Genomic DNA, 21,303 nt, shown 5'->3' with positions numbered 1-21,303 from the left:
ATAATTCTGAGATGGTCTACATGATCACGCTTACTGGGGGAATAGACCAAAATATTATCTATGAAAACTATGACAAACATATCCAAGTACTTCTTGAACACATGATTTATCAAGTCTATAAAATTTGTTGGGGCATTGGTAAGACCAAAGGACATGACTAAGAATTCAAAATGACCCTGCTGAGTACGAAAAGCTGTCTTCAGAATGTCACATTCTCTGACTCTGAGATGATGGTAGCTTGATCTGAGGTCTATCTTAGAAAAATAGCTAGTACCCTAAAGTTGGTCAAACAAGTCATCAATTCAGGGAAGTGGATACTTGTTCTTGACCGTGACTTTATTGAGCTGATGGTAATCAATACACATTCTAAGAGAACCATCTTTCTTGTGCACGAATAAGACTGGTGAACCCCACGGGGATACACTAGGCCTAATGAATCCCTTATCTAAGATATCCTTCAACAGTTCTTTCAGTTCTTTGAGTTTTGTTGGTGCCATTCTATTTGGCGGGATAGATATAGGCTGAGTATCTAGAAGAAGATCAATGCCGAAGTCTATATCCCTTTTGGGAGAAAACCCTGGAAGATCTTTGGGAAAGACATCTGAATATTCACGTACTACTGGGAATAATTCAGAACTGGAAGTTTCAGAACTAGAGTCCTTAAATTGAACAAGATGATAGACACATCCTTTAGATATTATTTTCCTTACCCAAAGATAGGAATAAGCTGACCTCTGAAAGCAGATACACTACCCTTCCACTCTAGGATGGGTTTATTCAGAAACTAGAACTAGACTATTCTATTTCTGCAGTTGACTGTGGTATAGAAGGAATGAAGCCAATCTATGCCGAGAATGATATCAAAATCAGTCATCTCTAATTCGACTAAACTTGCTGAGGTAAATTTCTGAAATGTCATAATCGGGTAGTTCCTGTATACCTGCTGGGCTATGATGGTTTTACCCACGAGGTAGAGACTAAAAAGGCTCTGCTAGAATTTCATGACTGATTCCAAAATTGCCTGATATGTATAAAGTAACAAAAGACAAAGAGGCTCCTGGATATAGCAAAGCATAAATATGTACAGGAAAGATCTGTAACGTACCAGTAAGCATATCAAGAGAATTTTTCTATTCTTGTTGGGACTGGAGAGCATATATTTTGTTTGGGTATTACCCACTAGTAGCACTGGAAGTGGCACCCTACTGATTTGGGCGATCGAACTGCGCTGAGGAACAGTTCTACTGACCCTAAGGACCTAGCTAAGTACAGTCTCTGACTCTGCGGTCTGGCTTTCCACATCCGAAACAAATACCACTTCCAGCTCTATAAATACCCAGATGGTGCTTGCCATAAGTTTGGAAAAGACAATAGGTGCGGGCACTACTAATACTGCCCTAAGACTTAGATCCTGGCGCTCTTTCTTTATTACCCTCCCTGAACTTAGGAGCTGGAGAACTAGCTGAAGAAGGAGCTGGAACTGATGACTTAGGACAAAACTGAGAACGGTTTTCTCATTCTAATTTGGGCTGAACAAAGTTGAAACTACCTGTCCTTGCTCTCTTATTCTGTTTCTCCCTTATCTTAATCTTTTGCTCCTCTATCTACTGAGCATGAGTCATAAGCCTATCTAAAGTCATGTCACAATTCAACATCACAGACCTACACTCATTGACCACACTATCATTCACCCCAGAAACAAACTTACTTATCTTATCCCTACTGTCTGTAACCACATGAGGTGCATATCTAGCTAATTATGTAAAATTAAGAGAATACTCTTTCACCGTCATGTCGCCCTGCCTGAGGTAGATAAATTCTAATGCCTTAGCCTCTATTAGATCTTGGTGAAATAATTTATCTAAGAATGCAGTGTCAAAATCCTACCACTCTATAATCCCTGCATCATTTAGCCATTCTGACTTCCACTATTTTAACTAAGTGTGAGCCACATCTTGCAACTGATATGCAGTTAGCTCAACACTCTACTGGGAGTAACCCTCATGATGTCAGTAACCTTTTAACCCTGATTGATGAATTCCTCAAGGTCCTCATCTGACTTAGACCCAAGAAAAAATGGAGGATTCATTCGAGTAAAGTCCCGAATCCTAACTGCAGTTGAATTGGCCACTGGGTTGGCCGGACCGATAGTTAATTGTTCATTCTGAGCAGTAACTGACTGAGCAAGATTAGTGAATGCAGCTCTAAACTCTATATGAGAAATATGTTCACCTAAAGGTTCTTCGGGTTGGGGGGCTGACTGATTCCCTTCTCTTCTTGTAGGAGGCATGTTCTGTAGAAGAAAGGGAGAAACAGATTAGGCTGAGAGATTGACTTGAGATTATACTCACTAGCACGAAATGAATACTGAAAGAAGGGAAACTGTTCTAAAAATATCTCATAGCTTCATGTATATAAATGTGGTGCACAACATACCCATGCACAAAACTCTACCAGATGCGGATTTTAGACTTCCTAGGACATAGTTGAACCCTAGGCTCTGATACCAAGTTTGTAATGCCCCAAATCTAGTACCCGAAATGATACACGATGCTTATGATCCCGAAGGACCATAAGCTAACCTATGATAGATATTTATACCTATATACTGCATGAAATACTATAGAAATGCAGAAATATGAACTGAAAGGCCATAAGGTTCAAACCTGTAACATAATATCTAATAAAAGATAACATCTGGTGAGGTATAAAGTACCCAAAACAACTAAAATAAACTATCTAAAACAGGATAGTCTGAAAAGCCTTTAACCGACTGAACTGTCTGAATAAAGAGTTGATGGGATAAGTCCCTAACTAACTATAACTAATAAATTAATTAATGAGATAATAAAGAAATAATCATGTCCTCGAAGGATGAGGACTCACTGCTAACTGACTACTGATATATGGAATCTACTGATGCTCTGGAGCTCGTGCTTCAGAACCTATGGTATAAAACACCATAGCGCAAATGCATTAATATTTTGAATGCACTGGTATGCAAGTGAGATAGGATAAAATGCATGGGGTTCATATGCATGAACAATACTGGCTAACTGACTAATATGAACGTGAGAATACATGCATGAACACATAGTAACTATATCTGAGATCATACTAACATGAGTTTACTAATAACTAACATGACTGTTAACTAAGTTCTGATGACTGATATAACTGATAACATGAGTGACTGTATCTGACAATCCTGAATCTGATGGAACTAGCTGAGTTCCGTACTGTTCTGAGTTGACTGTATCTGACAATCCTAAATTCTGTAACTGAAACTGTGGGAAGTAATTATCTAACCGACATGCCCCTAATACGCCATTATGATTGAGTTGGGGTCCAATCTGTAACCCCAATTAGAAGGGTGTCAATACCGCGCCACTAGTAAGGACAATCTGTCAGTAACCCTCATATAATAGGTAACTCTAGTGAGAACGATGGGAACCCTCATATAACAGGTTAAGCCATCTCATCTACCCTCATATAGCAGGCTATGATGTCTCAACCTACGCTGGCTACATAGTTCTATAACATAAGGATTTCTTCTAAGAATCATACCCTCATATAACAGGTGAGTTCCCATTCCTGGGTTCACTCGGTGCTAACTCCTACTCCTATATGAATAGACACTGAACATGAATTACTGAACTGGACTAAATTAACTGAATTTCGTTGACTAACGGAATAGTACTGAGATTACTGAATTACTTATATTTCCTGAGTCACGTGACTGACTGAGTTCTATAGTCATGGTTTGACTGAGGATATTGTGAAAACATGACACTAAATCTAGGCATGCAGCTATATATTTTGGGTACAAGTACCCCTAGGACTCGATGGAAGGAAACTGACAAGGCATGACATTCTTGAATACATGACTAACGTCAACAATCCATAATACAATAATTGAAGATATTTCATCGGCATTTGGTTATCATAGCTTAGTACGTGAATAGGATAACATGTATACATAGTATAATTTCATAAGGCTAACTCATGAGCATTCCAACAAACAAATCTCAATACATAGGAATAACATGGAAGTCATTTTGGATCAAAAGTTAGCTATAGTGCATAATTTCTATCTTCCTAGGCATTTTATCAAACACCTTGCATGCACCCTTAGGGTATAGGACAATCATCAATTGACACATTATAAATAACTCAATTTATGGATTCACTCACTTGCTAATATAGTTTCATGAAAAACACATAAATATTCTAACTTGGGAATCATATAACAAGATAAAGCTAGTTACAACTAACCCACAACATAAATATCATGATTCATAATTTAAAATAGGGTTTTTGAGCTTTATGGATGAAAGGAATCCATAAATTAACACAAAGCATACATTAGTTCTCGATTTAGTGAAGATTGACGGAGAGAATTTCTTGAAATTGAATTTCCAATTGAAACTTAGCTTGTTCTTGAGAGAAAATTAAGAGAAACTAGTATATATTTTGGGTTCCAAATAGCTAAATCTCGTGTTAAAAGGATTAAATAGGGGTGAAAAATTGACCCTTTTAACCCTGAACATGTCTTTTAATTTTTAGTTAAAATTTTCCAAACTGGAACCCTGGCGTGACGCGGCACTATCACACTGTGTCACTAGAATTTGACAACTGGAAAATTGAGGAATGGCGCAATGTGGAGCCATCGCGCTGCCACTTCTTTTGTGACCTAGAAGTTTGATGCAACACAGAGAAATCGGGCTGAGACACTGGAAAAGGTACAATTGCTATTTTATCTTGTGGCGAGGCGCACCATCGACCAATTTGGCACTATTTTACGACAGGAACTTAAAATAGTCATAACTTCTTACTCGGTTATCGGACTTAGGCGAATATTATATAGACGGAAAGTTTATTTAATTTCCCACATAACTATAAGTGAAAATCTTAAAAATTCATCATGGAATAAACATCATTCAATCTAGAAGCTAATACTAGACATTCTTGGGATGAAATTAGTTAGGAAACTTTGGGGTATTACATTAAGGCATGAAAATTTTGAGATCTTTTTAAGGATAAACCCGTGAGAGGCCATCTAATGTACTAAGGGACAAAATTTGTCCACCTTAAGACATGAAAATTTTGATATCTTTTTGAGGATAAACCCGTGAGAGGCCATCTTAAGGTGAAAAGAGACAAACTTTATACACCTAACGACATAGAAATTTTGAGATCCTTTTAAGTATAAAACGTGATAGGATAGTTTAAGGTGAAAAGGGACAAATTTTGTCCAACTTAATGCATGAAAATTTTAATATTATTTTAATATGGGGAATTTGAAAGTTTCAACATGAAGACTTAATGAATGTGAAGACTTCAACTTATAGACAAAGATGATTTAAAGATTTCAGTTATTAGACTTTGAAGACTTTGATGTGGCAGATAAGAAAACTCCAACTTGAAGACTTGGTGAATTTGAAAAATTCAACTATGTGAACGTAGCTCATATATTCCATTTGAGTTTGCCTCTATTGAGCCTACAATACTTGGTGTAAGTCCAAAACATGATAAGTATACTCACAGACTTAACTTTTATATGATGGATCAAGAGGGAACATATACTTTTGACACTCATGATACTAAACTCAGAAAAAAATTCTAAGTGCCTACGTACCTCATTAAATAGGATCGTCACAAGTTTTGGGTGAGTATTTTTTTTTAATATTTCTTTTTATGCCCTAAATTTTTCCTAGATCTCCTCTTTTTCAATTTTCAACCTAGCAGACTTTTTTTAGTCCTAACTTTTTCCTAGGCTGCCTCTTTCGAGATTTCTGACCTAGCGAACATTCTTTTAACTATACGCAGTTTATACTCTTGTGGGCCAGAAGTGGACATGTAGTTTATCCTTTTACCTTAAGGAGCATCATCTTTCTTATAGTAATTCTTTAAGAACTTGGCACTGATAGGACCAATTTTTATGCTATCTGCATCGACAAGCCTGTAAGCTCCATTCAAATATATCTCTTGTATGACATATGGTCCATATGATTTTGGAGTGAATTTGCCCTTATATTTACAAGAAGTATTAATGGGCCTCCATACTGTAAGGACTTAAGTTTCCAACTTGAAATTTTCTCAAGCGAATCCTTTTGTTGAAAGAATGAGATAGACTAGCTTGACGACATTCAAAATTTTGTTGAGCCTCTATCCTCTTCTCATCAAGAGCTTACATCATCGTAATATGCAACTTAAATATTTATTCTTCAGATAGCCCTTCTTGAATATCCAGTCTTAAGAAAGGTATTTGATGCTCAAGTGGTCGGACTGCTTTAACTCCAAAAGTAAGTGAGTACAGGGTTGCTTGTGTGGTGTGTGGTGTGTGGTGTGTGGTGTGTGGTGAGTCATCCTATATGCCCACAAAGTGTCTTCCATTCGTTCATGCTAGTCTCATTTGGATTTGGAGATGAATTTCTTCAACAGATTGCATAAAGTCTTATTGAATAATCCAGCTAGACCATTGGTGGCAGCATAGTACATAGAAGACTTACGCTGCTTGAAACCAAATATATCACAAATTTTGTTCATTAGATTGTTATCAAATGGTTTACTATTATCAGTTATTATGTACTTAGGGATTCCAAAATGGTAGATGAGATTCAATCAGATTAAGTTCGCAATATTCTCCTTCTCACTTATTTGAGAGCAACAGCTTTAGCCCATTTTGAGAAGTAACCCATCGCATCCAAGATGTGCAAGTGTCAACTAGAAAAATTTAGCAGTGTTCTAATAATATCTAATCCTAAGAGTTGAATGACCAGGATGATATAGTTGGGTGCAATACTCTAGGAGGTTGATGTATGAAATTCATATAGAATTTGCAATCTTTGCATCTTCTAGCATATTCTAGGCAATCTTTAACATTGTCGGCTAATAATACCCCATCCTTTTAATGTGGTGAAATTTTGGTCCAGATTGATGAGATCCACAAACTCCTAAGTGTGATTCTTGCAAAGATTGAACTATTTTTTCCTCCCAAACAATGCAAGAGTAATCCTTCAAATGATTTTCTATATAGCGTGTCATATAGTAAAGGAGAAGAAGTGCACGATCATGGATATCTATCCTTCTCCTTAGATCATCTGGAAGTATTTATAACACAAGTAGTCAATGACAGGTTGTCGTCAATATTCTTTTATAGATTCAGACACAATGATGAGGTGATCAATCATATTTTCTATATCTTTATCCTCATTTAGTGGTGTTACTATACATTCTTGGCGGATAATAACTCGTTTCTGATTTAGAATAGTTAGGGTTGAGGCCAAATTAGCTAGGTCATCAGCTTTCTTATTTTCTTTCCTTGGAACATATTTGAGGGTTACTTCTCCAAGCCATTTCATCAACTTTTGAGTTCAAGCTTTCTAACTCTATAGATTCCCAATAGCTACTTAATCACCAATTGAGAGTCACCAATACTTGTAAGTCACTTCATATCGACTACCATCTTAAGTCCGAGTATTAATGCTTGATATTCAGCAACATTATTGGAGCAATGATTTGTCATGATAAAAGAGCATGGGATGACCTCTACTTTTGGAGTAAAAAATACTATACCAACACCATTTCCACCTCGATGCGCGACACCATCGTAGTACATCTTCCATATGGGTTGGCTTCAATAACCATTGTATCTTCACCAGGAAGTTCATCAGTCAGTTCTCAATCATCAAGTATCGGGTGGTTTTGCCAAGAAGTTTGCTAATGTTTTTTCCTTTACATCTTTTTAGGGAACATAAACGATCTCAAACTGTTGAAATTGAAGGTACCACCTTTCAAGTTGATCACTAAGAACTAGTTTTGATATCACAAACTTGATGGGATTTTCCTTAGACACAAGACGAACGATATCAGATTGAAAGTAGTGTTTCATCTTTTGGATTGAGAAGGCCAATTCCAAAGACGAATTTTCAATTGGAGAATAATTCAACTCATTTGGTGACATCATTCTGCTTAGATACTAAAGAAGTTTTCTTTGCCTTCATATTTTCTTAGGCCAATAGTTCTCCAACTGATGTTTCTTATGCCGTGATGTAGAGTATCAATAACTTTCCTATTATATGTTATGTAAGAACTAGAGGATTTATCAAATATAATTTAATACTCTCAAAGACGTTGCTACAAACTTGGTACCATTCAAAAAGAGCATCCTTATTCATAAGACGACTAAATGGTTGACATTTTCTAGCCAAGTTTGAGATAAACCTTTTTAAATATGCTAACCTTCCTTGAAATATTTTTAACTTATGAATGTTTTAAGGCTGAGCATCTTCAAGATTGCATCAACCATGGCCTGGTCAATTTTAACTCCTCGGTGTCATACGAAAGCCAAGGAACTTTTTAGATGTAACTCCGAAGGCACATTTCAATGGATTCATCCTAAGTTTTTATCTTCAGAGCAACTCAAATATCATTCTTAGGTCCTTTAAGTGGTCTCGCTACTTACTTGACTATTCTACTAAGTCACCCACACAGGACTCAACATTTTTATGGAGTAAGTCATCAAAGATATTTTGCATAGCCCTTTGATAAGTGGCACCAGTATTTTTCAAATCGAAAGGCATCACCTTATAGCAATAAATACCTTTGGACGTATGAAATGCAGTGAGCTCTTCATCCTTTCGTGCCATGTGAATTTAGTTATATCCGGATGAACCATCCATAAAGGATATCGCCTCATAACTAGTGGTTACATCAATCATCAACTCTAGAATAGTGATTGGAAAATCATCCGTAGGGCATGTATGGTTAAGATCCCTAAAGTCAACAAAAACTCAAATTTGGTCATTCTTATTTCGCACAGGAACAACGCTTGAAATTTATGTGGGGTATTTAACTTTACGAATAAAGCCAACTTCTATGAGTTTATTAATCTCATATTCAATCAATGGCACTAATTCTGGCCTAAAGCATCTTTGGGCTTGCTTACTAGGACGAGCACTATTCTTGACCGCCAACCGATGGACTACTAATTTTGGATCTAGGCCGGCCATCTCCTTATAACTCCAAGCGAAGACATCCCTATATTTTTTTACTATGTCCATGTAGGCATTTTTTCATTCATTTCTAGGAAAGAGCTTAGGTTAGTTGGTCTTGGGTCCTCATCACTTCCAAGATAGACTTGTTTCAGGGGATTGATTATGTTCTTCACTCCTTCTTTAAGTTCAAACAGAGCATCCCCAACATCTTTCTCCTCTTGAGGATCATCATCATTGATAGATATGTGGTAACACAAGGAAATATCTTCTAACCTTTCATCAACCTTCATTTGAGATGAGGTGTAATTCTCACTTTGGGTTGTAATATGATATGACGAGCCTACATTTTCTTCATTTTCCTCATATTTATTGATATGAACCATGGTATGAGTCTTTTCTTTTAGCACCTTTTTGCATGAAACCATGATTTTTGTTTTTCACCTTATTCTAGAAGGAATCAAACTTTGGAAATCCTTTTGGATTCTAGGTGAATGTGCATTATCGTGCTTTGAAAATTTCTCCGACGCTTGTTTCCTCTATTCTTATTTAGAGGACCCAACCTCTCAAATATAAAAGTTCTTTTGGTTGATTCTTAAGTTTAACAAATATATAAGGTTGTTTATTAGTAGTGGATTCCTCTTCTACAGTAATGTAGTTGCACTGCCCTTCTTATAGAGATGCGAACTGGATGTAGCTGTATGTATCCTAGGCCTTCACGTGCCGGTTAGTTGTATTTTTTTATGAAATTTTGCCTAACCTTGATGGATCATTAGGATTATATCCAACCTTTGCAAATAGCTTGTATGCATTTTGATCAAAGCCTTCTTTTGTATGCTTAGTAGGGATTATTATCTCTTATGATAGATTTTTAACCACAAATTCTCCTAGCATATTATTTTGGGCATCATATGAATGATCTTTTTCTTTCTATACCTTTGGTACATAGCGGAGAACAGAAATTACCTTCTTTTTCATGGATGTGATACTTTTTTTATTCGAAATAGAGAAAGGCTTCTTGGTAGTGACTTTTTTTATAGACACCGTGACCTTCTTAGATGCAAGATTATCACACTTGGTCATGACCCACCATATACAAGGGACGATTGTGCAAGATTCTACTAAGTAGGAGATCATCATTTGTAAATGTGATTTTTGGATCACATACATATGTTTCTTGAATAAGAGGTTCAGTAGGCTTCAGAAGATGAAGGAACTTCCAGGGGTAGGTTTTTACCTTTTGCCTCCTCTTTGCCAGTATTAAAACAAGATGCCTCATAGTTGACTTGAGCTATTTTTGCACGAAACCAACTTGGTAAGAATTATTTCAAATTCACAGGATGTCGTGGTTTTTGGTGGTAAAGATCCATTACCCTCGTCCTCTTTGAAAGCTCAACTAGCCTCTATTTTCTCGATTTCTTTACCATTCTTCTTTTAGTTAGCTGCTTGGATGACTTTTTTCATAGATTCATCTTCTTGCATCTGTGCCTAGTCACAGAGTCTAACCTTCATCATCACCTTCATCAACTGAAGACTTGTCATGCTTTAATGGTTTCTCTTTATGCTCTTCAAAGCATATTTAGACCGGATCGAGTGAGCCAAAAGTGATAGAGATTTGATGAGAACTAGCCTTCTCTTTATCGAAGAACATTTTTTTCTCATTTTTCAATTGCATGAATTTTTCCTTGAAGGCAAAATATTTTTTCAGAGGGTGACCCATAAGCCTATGATTCTTGCAATAATTTATGTTATTGGTCCTTCCAGCTTCGTCGGACCACTTCATCTCTAATAGATCAATAAGCTTATGCTCAAGAAGATTATTGAAAATTTTAGCAACATCAGAATCATTGAATAGACATTTATTTTCTTCCATCTCCTTCAAGGTCAACTTTTGATATGGCCGTGCTCAAGAAGTCATATTCACACTTTGATTTTTTTCTCACCTTTGTGGTGAACTTTACTCGATATATATCAATATTCATGGATTCCTTATTGTCATCTTTGAAGACAAAATTCATCCATCTTCTGGGTTCTTATTTATCCTTTTCCTTTTGAGGGTCATGGACAAACGCTACTCCTTTTTCAACAGAAGACATGCTTAATTCCATGTAGTGAGCACGAGTAGCTAACTCCTAAAAGGTTTTGGTTTAATAAATTGCAAAATATAGAGAGGCTCTCAGTGCATTCCCTGAATGCACATCTCTATTGTAAAAGTTTTGTTGATCCAATCTTTGCAATTTAGCCTCGCATTTCTCCATCGATTGAATCAATGATTGGCTCATCCTTTATTTGATGAGTATTTCTGATTTCTACCATAATAACTGTACGCCTTGCTCTACAAATAAGATTCAAGAACTCATGCTTCAATTGCTCCCAGTTATCAATGGAGCAATTGGAGTCAGGCGTTTCCCTTTATGGATAGAACAAATTATTTGACAAGATAGTCATTGTAGGTTCCAGTATTATTACATGTCTCAATAAAGTGTGACATATTGCTTTGGATTGCCTTTGCCCTCAAATTATTAAAATTTAAGGGGTTGATAGGTGACAGGCATTTTGATGCTATCAATCCTTGCAGTGAAGGGATTGGCATATGTTAGGAAAGATTTGGTAACAACATTATACTTGTCTTTGAAGGTCCCCTCAATGAACTTCTCCAATTGATCAATCGCGATCTTTCTCTTAGAAGAAACTTGTTCCTCCGTAGTCGATGGTGCTTGTTTTATAGGATGTTCTACCTGATAAAATTTGGGATATTTTCCAGGTGCATGGCTAGACTCTCTATCTATTAAGACATGCATTCTATCCACCAACTTATTAATCTAAGCGTTTTGAGTATGCACATATTTTGTTAGGTTTACAAGCTACTTCTTCATAGATGAGGCATCAGTTATCATTGTTTTAATGATTATTAGAGAGGACGGAGAGTAATATGGATTGTCACATAAGTTGATCTTCGAAGTTCTCAGCTTATATGGTGTCAGTGGAGATGATGCATTAGTTGAATGGCCATCGTTCTTTGTGCTAGAGTATTGCAGAGTGCTCAAGTAGAGCTAAAGTTGTCTTAAGTGTCTCTACCACATTGTTTTCCTCTTCTAAAGCAGTTGCATGGAATCTCTCTCCTTTTAGGCTTGAAGATCCAAAAATTAGAGTTGGTGCAGATGACACTTGATGTTTTTGTTGTCCTAGCATGTTGAACTTGCTCCTTGTAACAGCTCCCAAGGTTCCAATAGTAACACCAAGGATGTTTTCTACTTTAACAAATAATTTGAAATAAATAGCCTTGGAGGTAGTTGATTGAGCATTGACCTTCTTGGAAGTCATTTTGTTGTTCTTAAACTTTGATGTTAGAAAAATATTGCAGCAATAATTTTATTGATTTTAATATGTGTGTGTTACAATCTCTATGAATCCTCTAATTCACCTTTTCAAATATATATTCAAGGGCTTCGGGCTTTATATTGAATTTGAACTTGATTTATGAATTTGATGGATTTGATCTTGACTTATACTTGAATTCAAGGGCTTTTGGGCTTGTTCTTGAATTTTGTGGTCTTGATCTTGAATCTTGATGATCTGGATTTGAATGCTTGAACTTTGAAGAGAAATTACGGCATTTGATCCACGAGCTCTCTCTTGATTCTTGTTAGAGTTGTTCCTCCTTCTTCTAAATTATAAGGCCTCTATTGATAATTGTGTGAAAGAAAGAGTAATGGTGAATGTGGACTTTTTTTTGACCAATCAGATTCAAGTGACATGACACATTTTTATAGACTTTTGATTTCATTAGACCTGTTGCATCATTTTGGTATGTGACCTGATCCTATTGGCCCCTTCACTTGACTTGGTGTGCCATGTCATTTGACACATCACTACTAAAAAAGTTACAAAAAGAGACCTAATAAAAGACCTCATGAGGTATCTTTTCGTGAAAAAGAGACTTCAAAAGCGACCTCAACTGATAGTCTCTAAAACATAGGTTGCTTTTTGTAAGAGACCTCATGAGGTTGTTCGAAAGCAACTTCACGAGGTCACTAGATTATTTTTAAAATTTTCTAGAAAGAGACCTCATGAGATCGCTAAACTATTTTTTAATAATAATTATTATTTTATTAAAGGATACCTCATAAGGTCTCTATTTGTTTTTTTTTATTTTTATTTTTTTAATTAAAAGATACCTCATCAGGTGACTATTATTTCTTTATTTTTTACAATAAATATTTATTTAAAAGATAAGCGACCTAATCTTGCAGACTCTTTTTTGATTGCCTAGATAATAAAATTTCGAAAAAAAAAACTTCCTGAGGTCGCTTTTGTTCATTTCTTGAAAACAAAATATGCAAAATAGTGACCTCATGAGTTCACTTTTCTACAATGAAAAATTGATGGGTAACAACTTTTACAAATACCTATCATTTTAATTCAATGCAGTAGTATATACAATCTGTTCAACTAAATCGAGCTCCAAGATCTCCCAGCAGTCAATCAAACTACAACACACACAAATACTAATCTGATGAACACTAAATGAAAATCAACTTTAAAGTATCCTTAAAATTGAACAAAAGATCATAGAATTCAAGTTATTTATACAATAATATTGATTAGACTACTTCAAAGTTCTGATGCATTCAAAAATACTTAATAATTCAAATAAACCACCATAGAGTACATAGTTTAGATTATCTAACACAACACTCAACTTTAATAATATGGTGGTGCATTGTCCACATAATAATCCTCATCATCTTCATTATTGTTGGGATCCTCACTCACATCTCTGTATTGATAATATACTCCATGTGAAATAGGTAGAGACTGGAGAGGTCAAGGAGTACGAACTGCATCACCGGGATAAGGGGGAATCTCCCCTGAAGCAAGTAATACATCGAATTAGGCCTTCATTCCCGCGTACTGCATATTCTTTTGTCTTTTCTTAGCCTATGAGACCTTACCTTCGTTAGGTTCAGAAACCCTAACCACTTTTCATCCTATAAAAGAGAATTATTCTCATTACCATCAGAAATAAACTTCAAATAAAAGTAACCATCAATCTGTCACACGCATACCTGTGCATCAAACACTAACATCTTTCTCTTATAATTAATGGAATCTCCATGGATGTCTTATACTGCTTCAGAACTGTAAAATCAAACATTAATTGCCAAATCTCTACAACTAATCAAATAAACAAAGGCCACAACATTATTCTGAGCCAATACAGAACAAGATATCTTTAGGCATGAAATTGCTCGTATATTAAAGAGGAAAATGCTACACACACAACATCAAAACTCCTGCTAACATCTAATGAATCTAAAAAGAGCTAAGCCCCTTAACATGCTATAGAAGGTTTTAAATGCCTAGGCATATAAACAATTACTAGCTTCTGAAGCATCGAGTCCAACTTTCTGTAATATTTGATGATAGCAAAATTTGCAATAAATAAAAGAAATATTACCATATATCGTCAAAAAAACAAATGAGTACCCTAAGATCAACATAATCAAAGCAAAATAGGACCCACAGATGAGCTGCCTGGATCTCATTTGAGCCATGCTCACAACTTATCAAGCTTGAAAGTAATGGGAAGAAGCCAAACCAGTTTTTCTCAAATGATGCATCTCCTAAATTATAGATTGCCTGGAGAGTTGTAATAATAAGAGGTGCACGTGCAACCAACTCTCTCCTTCTACCAGAACCCAGGGAAATTAACCAACGAAGCTGTGCACCAAGAGATAACTCATATATTTGTCCTAAACGTGCAATTTCAATATAGAAGTGTAAGACCTCATTACAAAGGTTGACGAGGTAAGTTTACACTTTAGAATCTTCAAAACCAGTAGGTTTATCTTGCAGAAGATTTTGTAAAAATGAGAGGCAAATTTGATAAGCCTCATTTTCAAGCCGTAATAATGGAGGGTCCCGTATTTGGGTCATGAAACTAACCTCTTACAGAAAAGTAAGTTAAGGTTGTGTACAATAGATCCTTGTGGTCGGCCCTTCCCCAAATCCTACGTATAGCTGGAGCTTTAGTACACTGGACTACCCTTTTAGATCGATTAAACACTGTGAGAAAAATAACGAGCCTATTTTGACAACTCTTGAATTATAACGATAAGACGTTTATCAAATGAAGTACTTAGCTGGTTATCTTTCTTTATTAAAATATCTTACCCAATCTTCATCAAATTACTACAAGGTATATCCTTCTAGAATTAAGATTAGCATTCACTTCCAACATAAATTTGTTATATATACATGTCTAACTTAAGACAAGAATAATAGGATCACACCAAACTAACATGTGTCCAAAGAGTCTAACTGTGTGTATACATTTTAACAACCAAAGATTCTAATAAAAGAACACATACACAGTATTAATATGTAATCCATAATGAATGAAAGATCAAAAAATGGTTTATACTATAACAATTGCAAAATTAATAATGGCTAGATAAGGGAAAAATTTGATACCATGAACATGTTCTTCCATCCGGACTTCACATGATTTCCTCGAGATAAAACCATTTGAGAGACACATCTGATGATTAATTCTCTGATCTCCACAACACTACTCTTGCGCATAACAATCACAAAAGGCTTCATAAACTCATTCTGAAAATTATAGTTAGTTAATTAATTCTTCTCTCTCAAAGAAATTCATTGATAACTAACATAAAGAATCCATTGCCAAAATGGAAATTGAAAGATTTTCATAGCAGCCAAAAGTCACAAAAAATTCACCAAGGACATGTCAGATTTTTTTTCCAAACAAATCTGTTTGTGAATTTACCATTTTAACTCTTTAATACAGCTTACTATGATCATTAAGTATATATGAATCCCCTATTTAAAAACAAAGAGGGTGGGATATCCAAAACAAATAATTAACAGGATCGTTGCTCATGCCTCCCAAAACCATACTTATAAGTTCTGCCACAAATAACTCTCCATGCTTGCTCTTGAAAAACACACTATTTTTTCTTAATTAGTTGTTCGCTTAACCTAAAGACCCTCGTCTTAGAAGCATGATCAAGTATTTTAAGAATAAAAATGGAATTCAATGGCTAGAATATAGGATGTGCTTAGTCAAAAAGTTCCCAACCCTGTCAACCAATTAACAAAATAAAAGTGAAGAGAAGAGAAAAGTGTATTTCGGTGGCATTTTAGAAGTCGTCTCAAATGTTGGATGAAGTTAATAGATTCTATAGCAGTAGTCCAGTCAGTAAACTAAAGTGAACACTGAATGACTTGATATAGAGGTTCCGTATAGCCAATCCTACTATTGGATCTAAGGCGATGTCTCATCCTTCTTGTAGGTTTATGACATACTAGAAAACACTAGTACTATACTTACGAGTTGTACAACCTATTGCACACCTTTTGCATGGTTCTATCAACACTTTTAAAACAATACATAAAAAGGGCATATATTTATTTTACTTTTAACATGTATCTTTCTTTTCGCCTAGCTTGGTTCTGCAAGCTTGTAACTCGAGTGAGGGCATTAAGGTGACAAAAAGCAATACAAGGATAAATAACCTACAAAGTATAAAAAAAATACATAAATCCAGGTTCAAATCTCGCTTTATACTAATTACTGATTCACTTCAAGTGTCATTGATTTGTTGCATTAGTCTGTATATCACAAACTAACCAATTCAACTTATCATTCTTATTCAGCAGAATGCAAGCAAAACCATTTGAACAAAAATTAAACACAGTTCTGAAATCAATAAGAGCAACAAAAAATAATAAACACAGTTCAGAAAAATCATAAAACCCCCAACTATTTAGAAAGCAATCTGAAAAATCGCATAATACCTCCAACTATTTGATCGAAAAGCATAGATTCATAATCTGAAAAGCAGTTCTGAAACAAGAACAAGAAAGATAGGAAGCATAGAATGCAATTTTAAGACAAGATAATAAAACCCCCAACTATTCATTACAATCTTCACGTTTTGGAAATCAAAGGAGACCCATTAAATTAAGATAAAAATTACATATCGAACATTCAAAATCATACATGTATACTATACATATTCCTCACTTCAACACCAACTCTCAACAACAAAATATAATAACTCTACAATATGTCCTAACTAGAGCATTCAAAAAAGTAAAACAGTTCTGCAGAGCTCTATACACAAATAGAGTAGAGATAGCATAGCATAGGTCAAACAACAAAGGCAAAAACTTACCGCTTGGACAAATTGGTCTCAGTGGTCACAGTGATCTTAATTTTGTCACGAGTAACAGTGAAAGAGTCAGCAAGAGCTTCAGCTTTTCCTCCAACCTGGATATGCTCCTACAGAAACTTCTCCAAAGAGGCAATTTTCATGATTCTATCCTCAACAGGCTTTGAGCAATCATTCACAAAAGTTGCTCTCTTATTCTTTCCACCCTTGGTGGCTCTGTTGCTTCCTTTACTCATATTCTCCTCCAAAAATTACACAAACAAATACATACTACATGCATTTCCATTAAGTATTAATAAATATTACACATCGAATAATCGAACTGTGAAATGATATTTTACAGAGAGAATGAAAAAACTGACCTGTGAGAGGCTACAACAATTTGGGAAGAGTAATGAGAAGAGAAATGGTTAGGGTTCTGAGCGTGGGTTTATCTATGATTACTCTGTGAGATTCTCTGTCTTTGTGGATCGTCGTTTCTTCGAATGAAAGAGTTGGCCTTACTTTGAGAAAGAGCTCAAATTTGAGAGAGGATGGCTCAAATTTGGGAAAAGGAGTTTTCTGAGAGAGAGTCGAATTTGAGAGAGGAAGCTGGCCTTTTATTTTTTTTTCAACTATAATAATACATATTTAAAATTAAAATAAATAAATATTTTGACTTCAGACTTCATAAAATAGTTATATATTATTATTTTTAATAATAAATATTAATATATTTAAATAATAGCGACCTCACGAGGTCGCAATATTTAAAATGTTACTAATCCACTTTATATTTTATAATTTATTTAAAAATAATTGTAATTATTTTTTGCGCTAACTTTTTCCCGTATTTTATTTTCGACCTCTTAAAATCTCTATTATTAAGACACTTAATTTTTTTTAGCATTTACCGACTTCATGAGGTCTCTTTATTTTAAAATAAATTAAAAAAATTAATTAAGGGAATAAGGGACCTCATGAGGTCTCTTATCACTACAAAAAATAAGGTTAATTATGGAAGTTTATTTGCGGAGGTTTCAAAAACTCCTACTACAAAATTATTTTGTAGCATTTATTTTAACCCCCGGAATATAAGTTTCTTGTGGTTGTCTTATTGCGGGGGTTTGTGATAACCTCCACAAATTACATCAAATTGTGAGGTTTTCCATAATTTGTGGTGGTTATCCCCACAATATAGGGTCACTACAAAAAGCAAGTCAAAGATTGACAAAATTTCTCATTTTTTTACTAAAATTGATGGACTCAATAACGTCGTAAAATAATGCGTTTGATTTAAGAAAAATGATAGATCATTTTGGTTAAATCGAGGGATGCCGGTCAAATTTATTATACCGTTGGAGTCCCTCGATTTTTCAGAAATATATTAAAAAATGTAGCAACTTGAAATCAAATTCATACCACGATATTAAACAATTCTACAGCTAAATCACATATGTTTTTTCATTAAATACATCTATACTTTTTATCTATATTCTTCAATTACAATTTTGCACTTCAAAATTAAAGACCATCAAACAAAAATAAAACTCTTTTTTTATACAATTTTTGCGCATTTTTGTAAGAAATATATATAACCGACAGATGTCTATTGATTTTTTTCAAATTGATCGCTTTTATTTTTTAAAAGATTATTGAAAAATTGATGAATTTCATTATTTTTTATAATTTGTTAATAGTGAGTGTCGACTAAAAGTTTCAACTACAGATAATACTTTAGAGAATAAGAAAATTAGGATAAGTAGGATTATAAATATATTGCAAGTTTAATCAACATGAGAGGAGAAAATTCAGTTGGGATGATACTCAGATGAGGTTTTATATTTTAAATTTCCAAAATAATCATTTTTGGATTAATTATATTTCTTTAATTAAAAAAAATAAAAAAAAATCGACCACTTATGGTCACTTTTTGATTTTAAAAAGTGGTCGTTTTTATTTTCAAAATTAAATTAAAAATATTTTATAAAGCGACCATTTGTGGTCGCTTTTGGAATTAAAAAAAAAAATAAATCGATCACTAGTGGTCGCTTTTTGATAAAAAAAAAATAAAAAATAAATTGAGACCACTTGTGATCGATTTTCTTTAAAAATAAACATATATATTTATATAAAACTGATCACTTATGGTCGATTTCTTTTAAAAAAATAAAAAAAAATTAAAAAAGAAACCACTTGTGGTCGTTTTTATTTTAAAACTATTTTTAAAAAGCGACCACTTGTGGTCGCTTTTATTTTCAAAATTAAATTAAAAATATTTTATAAAGCGACCATTTGTGGTTACTTTTGGAATTAAAAAATAAATAAAAAAGAAAATTATTTAAGAAATTAACCACTAGTAGTCACTTTTTTATGATAAATAAATTGAGATCAATTATGGTCGATTTTCTATTTAAAAAAAAGCTAATTTAACAAAGAGACCACTTATGGTTGTTTTTTATTAAAAAACAAATGCACAAAAAAACACTTGAGGTCATTGATTAAAAAAATATATTCTAATTATTATATGTAAAACTAAATATATTATTTTACAAAATTACATTGATCACGTAGTTGATAGTTAATATAATAATAAAAAAATTAATTAAACTTAGATTTTGTAAAAAACTTATACTAAGAAATATAGCAAATAAAATAAATAAATTACGTCAAACATAATCCTTATCATTCACTTATGTTTCAGTATATAAAATAAATATTTTTCGTTGTATATACATTAAATTACGTTAAACATAATCTCTGTATAATGAATATGTCTATATCATACAGTTGAGGTAATAATATTATGCTATTATTGAAGTTATAATAATGTAACGTACATATATATATATAACCGATAATTCATTAGAATAAATGAATGTGTTGTATTATGAGGTAATATACTTGCATGTGGATGTGATGTGTATAACACGTATTGAAGAGTTGATATATATATATATATATATATATATATATATATATATATATATATAGTGATCGATAATGGTGTAGTCAAAAACTAGCAAAATCTATCCAAACATATTGAATACCTTGACTTGAAACGATCGAAGTAATAATATAATGTACGTTGAAGTTATATTAATGTAAGCTAATCAATTAATCGATAACTCATCAAAGTATAAATGTATATGAAATACGTCATCTTCTATTACGAGGTAATATACTCGTGTACGTATGTGATATATATAGTACGCATTTAGAACTTGATAGTCGATAGTGTGTATGTATAGGTAAATATATATTATGCAGTGATTTACGTAGTGTGTAGTTCAAAGCTTACATTTATATATACGTATGTATATCTCTTGTATAGTGATGTACGTAGTGCGTAATTAAAATTAAAGCTAACAAAATATATCCAGTTATACATTGAATATACTGATATCATGCGATCGATCGATCAAGGTGATATATAATATATTGTGAAGGTATAATAACATAAGATAAACTAACTGATGTATACTATGGGGTAATAAAATTGTTTGTGTGATCGATCACTACCAAAAATTTGCTATTTTTTGACTGAAAGTTCCGACTAAAAAAACTAGTAGCAAATTTCCGGCTACTTCAGTCAGAAAATTTACTTTTTTATTTTTATTTTTTATAAAATATTTTTCCGATTCTAGTTGTGACAACAACAGTAAAAATATTTAGCGGTAAATTTCAAAAAATATATATTCTGACTGATGTAATCAAAAATATAAATAATTAAATAAATATATTACTAAATATATAATCAGATCCTTATACGAAAATTAAATAATTATTTAAATATATTATTAAATATATTTTCGACCACTGTAGTCGAAATTATTAAATAATAAAATATATTTAATTTATACCCGACTGTAGTGGTCGAAATATTATATTTAATTATTAAATAAATAATTATATAAAATATAAGTTGTACGGTAGTCTTTCATATAGTATTAATTAATTTAAATATATAATTAAATTGTATTAATTCATTTAAATATATAATTAAATTAACCCCCTATAAACCAAAATCCCCTTTAAAAATACTTAAATCCCCAAATTCCCCACATTTCCTTTTCCCTAGCGTGCTACTCTCTCAAAAATTCTCTCAACTCTCAAAGTGTGTC

The sequence above is a fragment of the Capsicum annuum genome, chromosome 1 (assembly GCF_002878395.1).
Source record: "Capsicum annuum cultivar UCD-10X-F1 chromosome 1, UCD10Xv1.1, whole genome shotgun sequence".
In the NCBI taxonomy this organism is placed as follows: domain Eukaryota; kingdom Viridiplantae; phylum Streptophyta; class Magnoliopsida; order Solanales; family Solanaceae; genus Capsicum; species Capsicum annuum.
Note: the sequence above shows the minus strand (reverse complement) of the source record.